General features: G+C 44.5%; 1 long non-coding RNA gene across 1 annotated transcript in view; it reads right to left on the reverse strand.

The window, feature by feature from the left end:
- LOC118787689 overlaps nucleotides 1–6580 on the reverse strand; it is a 43784-nt gene extending 37204 nt beyond the window's left edge. Inside the window, exon 1 of the long non-coding RNA XR_005005390.1 lies at nucleotides 6509–6580. This is a non-coding gene — a long non-coding RNA (uncharacterized LOC118787689). The remainder of the gene's footprint in view (nucleotides 1–6508) is intronic.
- Nucleotides 6581–8510: the final 1930 nt, after the last annotated feature.

Consider the following 8510-nt stretch of genomic DNA (forward strand, 5'->3'; position numbering starts at 1 on the left):
TTATTGGTTTGGTCCTTGGTTGACAGCTTTTGGTCAGATTACTGCCTATCCCGCATGTTGTGACAATGCTACTCGGGAGCCAAAGGTGAGAATCATGCATTCCTCAATCAAATAAACCCGGGAACTCTGTTTATCCAGGTGCTCTTAAGCGTGGGCCAATGAACAAAATAGTAGTTTGCTCTGCTGAAGAGGAGACACAACCTGGGTTTCTGCCCTTGTGAAATGACCTCACTTTGCTAATGAACATCATTTGATGCTTGGAGAAGCTGTATGCAGTTTATATGTGCTGAGGACAGAAGGCACTACAAAGAGGATTCTGTCAATTTCCAAATTAGCTGCCAAATAGGAGAGTGTTGCTGCACTGACAGAGATTTGTCAGGTGTTGTTCATCAGCAGAACAGATTATCAGGTTTTGGGAAGACTGTCTAATCATTTTTTTAAAAAATATGAACTTTATATGAATAATTAAGAAGGTTTACACAAGCCTAGATTATGACCATTATTTGCTAAGAAACACAGATTATAATATCATTGCTATATAAGGAGTGTTGATACAGACCTATGAAAAGGACTTTTGTGATTCATTGTGTGCATGTTGCATGTGTATTCTTAATATCACAGATAAATGGAATGTCCATACCAACTCTTGCACTAAATGGTGTCTAGGGGTCTTTTCTTACCAGGGGAAGAGAGGTGAATGGTTCCAATGCATTTATCTGAATGTAAGTCTATGGATTTGAATCACCTGAATGTCTGAACAATGCAGGTGTAATGCTGGTCTCTCACCAAAGTAACCCCCAACTTGTTTTTGGTTCATGTCCCTCTGTTTCACCATGCACCCAGCTTAAGCACTACATTTCTACTGTTCAGCCTCAGACACAATTGAGCTGTTCCTACACTGACTCAGCACGGGTACAGTGCTACAAGTGCTACATATGCAGAAGAGCCAGGCAAGAGTCTGTTTAGGGGTACCAGCGCTCAGGAGATACCTTCCACCTGGAGGTGACCATGATTGTGTGTATAACAACTGCTTCTCATGTAAATATCTTCTCAGTTCTTCCTGGCTGTCCTAGTTCACCTCAATTACAGCCCAAACTGTTGAAGCTCTTGTCCAAATATAACCTGGCCATGTCACAGGGCACCTCCTTTTGAATCTCTTCAGATGTCTGAATGTTCAGCTTGTCTTATCATTTTGTGCTCAGCAACATTTATGGCAATCCATTGCATTACATTTGCTCAGCACATGCTCCACTCCAGAGGGACTTATACAGCTTGACAATTTTCATGTTATCCGTTTATACAGTTTAATATTTTTATGCTATTTCTAAGGGTGGCAGTGTAGCATAGTGGTTAAGGAGCAGGACTCATGACCAAAAGGTTGCCAGTTTGATTCCCCGCTGGGGCACTGTTTGCCTCACAATTCCCTCAGTAAATATCCAGCTGTATAAATGGATAACATTGTAAAAAAAAAAAAAAAAAAAAAAAAAAACTGCAACCTATGTAAGTCGCTCTGGGTAAGAGCATCTGCTAAATGACGTAATGTATACAACTGGAGATGCAGTTTGGGTTGAGTACCTCACCCAGGGATACAGCACCAATCCCCCACATAGGAATCAAACCATCAGCTTTTAGGTTACAAGATTCTTTGCCTACCACCACTATGCTACACGGGCATATTATTAACCCAAGTGTACCTGCCATGTCCACACAGTACATGTGACAGCAAAACTGGCACTATATGCAGTAGTTGGCCCTTTGTCCAGCAAAGGCTTCTTGCACAGAAAGTAAATAATAATAGAGATAAAGAAATAAAGAAAAATAATATGGATGCGATACAGAAGGTCATTTACAGAGCCTGATAAACAAGGGGTAGAGCAACTAATACACCAGACTGTCCCTGAGGTGCTTTCCTGAATTTTATGTCTCAAACAGAGAGCTTTGTCTCGTACACAGCAGAGACTCATTGCCCGGATTTTACGGTACCTGAAACACCATTAAAACTGTGAGCAGGGAGTACTGTTAGTGCAGGCTGGCTGGTGTGAGGAACAGAATATTCTGTGTGCTTGTGTTCTGTGATGGCTCTGCCTGGGAAAAGCTGATGCGTGGAGGTGACCTGGGGTTGATGTGGGAAGTGGGAGCCCCATTCTGGACCCTCCCTGCCACCTCCTGCTTTCCCGATGGAGTGTCACCAGGGGTGGAAGGTCTGCGGAAATTGGAAATCGAATATTTCTCACAAGGACGAGCGACGGGTGTCTCAAAGGCTATAGTTGCCGTAATGGGGATATTGTCTGAGCATGAAAGCCTGAATATGAGTACTGCAGGGAAGAAAGCCACTCCTACACTCCCCAGAGCTGGTGATTTTTTGTTAGTGATGAGGTCAGGTTTGCTAAAAACAAACTTTTTAATGAGGTATGATCAGGATTAGGATCCAGTAACACATCTGTTGTATCCTAAGGACAGGCGTTATAGGCACTGTGGAGAGGACAATTTTGCTTATTATAAGTTTGCACTGCAGAGTATTGTGTAAAAATACGACTTGTATAGCCCTACCTGAACTGCAGTAATGATTGCTAGTGCTGGCTCGCTATCTTCAGGACCATGTAATGTGCCAATCTATTTCAGATGTCCTCTCCCTTTCTTCCCTTTGTGTAGAAATGAAAGCAGCACACCTCCTGGGTCCTTGCACACTTCACTGCTTTGGCCAGGAGCTGCAAGGCCCCCTGGGGGTGTCTGTCCAGAGGATGACAGATGGTCCTCTTCACCTTTAACACAAGTGCTCCCCTGGCACCAAGTCAGAGCCCTCACCCAGGAGCTCCATGCTGCACACCGGTGTGCTCACAAAGCTGCCTCCAGTGGCTCTGCGCAAAGGTCTGTCTCTCACGCTATGCACGACGTGCCCGTAGCCCGCCCCCAAAACCGCCCTCCCGTGATCTGCCACAGTCAGGCTCCAGGCGTGCCCTCTAGGAGAACAGCGTTTGATCTTCAAAGTCTCCAGACCTGGGCAGGCAGCCTCCCGCGTCCCAGGATGGCTGAGCTTTGATGATCTGCGTGGACATCAGGTTTCCTGAAGTTTTGTGCATTTGCCTCTCAACCCCCCCCCCCCTCCCCCACGCCCCACTTCTCTGGCTTTGTAATGGGTAGTGGTACCAGCTGAGGTACACTCCCAGTCACTGTGGCTCAGTGGCTGAGCTTGCGATCCTGGACGTTATGTGGCAGCTCCACCTGGCCGTCAGCTCCCCCATCCCCCTCTCTGGTGAAGAGCGTGTACTTCTGTTATGTCATGTTTTCATATATTAGTACATTTTAGCTTGGAAATGTGGTGGAGAATACATGGTGTATTTAAATCTATTGTCATTGTTATACATCAAAAATGCCATGAAGGTCACAGGATTAGTAAGGATGGCCAGTATTCATCAGATATATGTGATGGTACAACTTATTAGATTATTAAAATTTATTATGGTACAACTAGAATTCAGTACAGAAGCAAAGATCTTTTGAACTATACAAATATAATAATGTCATATAATGGACATGTCCAGGTATTGCATACATATCTCAATCTTTGTTGTGATGACTGATGGTTTATAAAACATTGTAAAACCACAATGGTAAGGCTAACCGTATAAATGTTCCAGTGAACCCAGTGCAGACAGCATTGCTCTGAAGTGTATCACTAATCCAAGACCAGAAGCAACTTACATCAAAACAGGCCATATTTTGGAGAATCACTCTCATTCCACATAGAAACTGACTTTACATAAATTCCTGGACAGAAATGATCAGTGGCTAACAATTTGGTATTTTTGGTGTCCCTGAATGATAATATCACTGAAGTCCTTTTGCAAATAGATACCTCGTGTGCATCTTACATCACGCAATAGCGCCTTTATTTTAAAGACAATCACATACTGACATTTTCCAAAGGGAAAGCAGCATATGGCCCAGCAGTATGAAAGACAACGCATATTCGTTCTCAGCGTGTACTGAAAACTACATGGGAATGAGAGCAGCTGGTTGAGTTCTTCGAGTTGCTGCAGTGATCAGAATGGACTCTAGGTGGCACTGTTGGCATGCCGTCTGCAGCCGCATCGCCGGTTGTTTCGCCTCCCCGGCAGTCGTCGTTCCAAGGCGCAGATCTATTGTCTCTTATTTTAAGTGTAATGAAGTGCGAATTATTGAAGACTATCATTGATTGTGCTCGTAGCACGTTTTTCTTCCCCTCTTGCCTGTCATGGCGAATATTCACCTTTGCCACTGAAGCGAATCGCCAACACCTTTTTCAGAAGTAACAACTGTATGTTTCACGATCGCAAATTCCATTTTCATGCCTATCAAGAGCAGAATGCAATTTTCACTTCATTAGAGCTGTGTACAGATTGCCTCACCAGAAGCATTAGATTCTCCCGCGCTTGCCGCTCGCACGTTGATATATTGCAAAGGTGGTATTTTCACAGAACAATCTACCCAAAGTTTGCTAATTACTTTCTATGTCTATCTTTGATTTGCTGATAATATTAAAATACAATGTAAAAATATGATGAATTGTCCTGATTTTCTTTCAGGTGGAAGCTTTAATGAATGATTCAGTGAGGGATAATCCTTTCCCTACAATGACTAGAAAATTGTCCGTCCTAATGCCGTCCCAAAACATATGCTGACTTCACATGCATATAATCTGTTGCTGAGAGTTAAGTACATATTTCTCGGTTTACTTTAAAATTTATGCATTCAACGTCTGAAATTTGAAACTATAATTGCAAGTTTGTCTGACTGTATTTTTTTCTGACAGTGAAATATGGACAGTTTGAAAAATCCCAATTCAGGATGAATTCAGGGTATAAACAAAATTGTAAAAAAAAAAAAAAACAACAATATCTGTTTAGGGTGTGTTTAGAAATTTGATTAATTATTAATATCAAATATTTTAGTTCTCATAAATGATGGCAACACAAGCTGCAGATCCAGTCTGAGATTGTGGACAGCCAGGCATCACAAGGACATGGAACATTCCGTGCACGGAGCTAAAGAAACACAAGAGATGAGGAACAACAGGCCCCGCATCAATTCAGACACCAGCTTTTGTCGTTCATTTACACTCTTAAAATACTCCTTCCTCCACACACGCATTTAAAGGCGCCTCTCCACAGAGGAGGTGGTGTGTGCTGTGATGCAGGGGAGGGGCCTCTCGCTGAGTGACATCTCCCCTGCTCGACTCCGGCATTAAACACAGCCTCCTTCATTCAGCCGCCACATTGCCACCCTTTCACACCTCCCATCCCAAATACTGTTTGTCCCCAAACAGTGACACTGCGATTCACAATGGTATTTAGGCCGACACCCGTCACCTCCACCCCCTCCCGAGGATTTGCTGTTGCCGAAAGTGTTAACCGTTTTTAACTCTCCCCAGAGCATGCACGTGCACGCACACACATACACACACACACACACACACACAAAGATATTACTTCATTTTTTTCAGTCCCTTTCTCTTGTCTGTTGGAGACAAGTCTAATGGGAAACAGACACCACTTTGGCAGGGTGAGGCTCCTGAGGTCTGTTCAATTCTCTTTCCTCATAAGTGTGGGTGAGAGGGCGTACTTGAAACATCAGAGGGAAAGACACTTACCAATGTGTGTATTTACACCCTAGTCAGCAGTCAAGAGCACTAAGCACCAGCAGTCAAGAGCGCTAAGCAGAGGTTAAAGCTACCACACCAAAATGACAATAACAAATAAGCCTGCTCATAGACACTATTAAACATCAGCTGGCAACCTATGATCACTGCATGTAAAACACACATAACCTAATAAATTCACAAACAATTTCTCTTCAACTCATGCTGGATTTTCATATAATGTAAAAGTACTCTCATTTTGACCCTTTGAACCCCTTCTCCACACCCACAGAAATATAATAGGAAACTGGCAAAGTAAATTCATGCAAAAAATTACACCAAATCTACTTTAGAGAATATATATATATATATATTTATATAGCAGTTACTCTGTGGGAAGCCTGTCTCAGAAGACCTCACATAGGTATAGAATGCACTTAATGTACAACTAATGTTACACTGATAACCTCATAACTTGTTGTTATGTGGTGGTTTCAAACCCCTCTTCCTGCTCAACATAGCTAGCAAACACAATTCCATAAGGTCAGAATTTCATATGGTGAACCAGTCAGCCTCAGCCAAAAAAAATTGGCTGATGAAGTTTTGCTTTATGTCTCAGAGGAAATCACTGGTAACTGCATGAAGAGTCTGAGATTAGGCTTATAAAAAAACAGAGACACGACACATGACACAGAGCACTGCAATGCAGACAGAATTAACATCATTATCGCTGGCCCAGGGATCACAGAGCAGGATCCCAGTAAATCCCCCACTGTGCCCTTGAACCGCGGGCAACCTGCACTGTGTTGGCCTGCCAGTGGTGCGCCAATCAATCCATTCGGCCTCTCCGTGAAGCCTGTCCCCCTCCGCGCCGGTGTTCCCTCAGCTCACCTGCCTCGGCCGCTCTCTGTGTGGTTGTGGTGTCTCTCGCCTGGCCTTCTAGCGTACCCCTCTATTTCAGGCTCTTCTCTGGGCCCAGCTGAACCCCTCTCTCCCAGACTCCTGGATCGGTCTTTGCTGCTGGGGCGTGGACCTCTGCAGACAGCTGACTGGCTGGAAACTGTGCTAAAAAGGAGGATCAACCAATCCAAAGAGAGCCATGCCACCCCAGATGCCCCTTCCTTACAGCTAGAGGCAGCGCAGGGCCAGGCATGGAAGTCCTGGATGACTAGCAGCCGCCATCAGAGGTGTATATATATATAGCAAGCTCCCCCCCCCAACTGTAGGACTCCTGAGTACACCTGAATAGTCTCGAAGTGTGCCTAACTAGCTGCACACAGTGTCATGGTGTGCACTGATTGCCTTATCTTCTCATTTATCACAGATGAATTGGAACCAGCCTTGCTGAAACCTCCTTTCATTGTTCGGTTAAAAACCGCGCCAAGCCCGGTGCCTCCGAACACGGAGGCCTCCAGGCAAAGAGGACTTGGCAGGAGAGGTGATTTGGGAGAGGGGGGGCAGAGGGAAGGAATGCACATAAATTAGCAAACTCTGGGAAGTGGGCTTTGGAAGTTAGAGTGGGTTCCCATCAGGCAGGGCCAAGCCAGGGCATTTACCAACTGGTTTCAAACGCTCAAAGGCATTGGACTGGGGAATGCATTTCTATGATGTCTGCTGGCTGGACTTGTTTCCAAAGAATATCCCTCATGCAACCGGAGCAGCATGTATCCTTCAGTTTCACTGCTGAGAAACCGAAAGGCCAAACTGACTGGACAGCTTAGTGTCCAGAATCCTTTCTGGCGTCCCTCAAAAACATTCACTCAACAGCTGTTTCGCACTTTTGTTTACATGGTGGCCATCAGCGCCCACGGTCCCCCAGGAGCTTGTTTCAGCAGTCATTTTTCTTAAATATCAATGCCCATCCCCATCTAAATCGTTGCGGCGCCGAATGGCCATGACTGACTTACTTAAAGCAATCTTTCACAGCTGTTTTGCTTTCCACTGATCCCATTAAATTGACAGCAAATGCCAGAGGGGGCATGCAGCATTGCTGTTAAGTGGGAGAAGATTTTTGTTTTGCACATTAGAAGCGAAAGGGATGTGGCCACGTAGCATGGTGGGAAAAAAACATAGGATTCAAGGGAGCCATGTGAGCTTTGGCCAGTGCAGGTCTTTTACAATACCTAGGACATTTTAATTGTTTGCAGGAGAGTGGGCTGTGCCACCGAATGGGCAGCAGATATGCAACTGAGTAATGCCCCCTCCGCTTTAGAGAATGCTGCATGAGTCATGGCTCCCTTAAATCGAGTGAAATAGTTGTGCATTAAATATGCCGGCAGATCTTCTGCTCGAGTAAGTGGACTGAAACGGTATGAATTGTTAATGCCCTGGCGCCTCTGTTCACGCCTGGCGATTGATCACTTGTAACTATATCTACTCTTTGTTCCATGAAAATCTGGTGTGGAGTAATGGGTTCATCAGATTTCGGGTTAAATTGAGAGTGAAGAGGCTTCTGTGTGGAGAAACAAGGGCGGCCATGTTCAGGGCCTGCCTTAGACCAGCATGAGCTCTGAAGGAGATATTCAGAGCTACTCCACTCATCTCACGCTTCCTGAACCTGAATGGGCCTCCAGTCGCAAAAGGATGTTTGGGGCTTTTCCAATGCAGTTTATATCTTTTACTCCTAACAAGCCCTCTCGAGCGGCTGCAGTGTTTGTTCAGTGGGTGGTTTCAGAGGGAAACAATCTGACAGAGACAGGCCCTTTTTACAGACACAGTGCATTCAACAAAAAAGCTATTACACTTAAATGGGGAATGAGGTTGAGTTTGGCTGTTACATTACATTTCCTTTTGTGAAAGTGCAATGTTCAAAAGATGTTCAATCAGTGTGTCTGGGTTTCAATGAGAAAAATACTGCATAACTATGGCAGTTTTCTTGCCAAACAAATATTTT

The sequence above is a fragment of the Megalops cyprinoides genome, chromosome 13 (genome assembly GCF_013368585.1).
Source record: "Megalops cyprinoides isolate fMegCyp1 chromosome 13, fMegCyp1.pri, whole genome shotgun sequence".
In the NCBI taxonomy this organism is placed as follows: Eukaryota; Metazoa; Chordata; class Actinopteri; order Elopiformes; family Megalopidae; genus Megalops; species Megalops cyprinoides.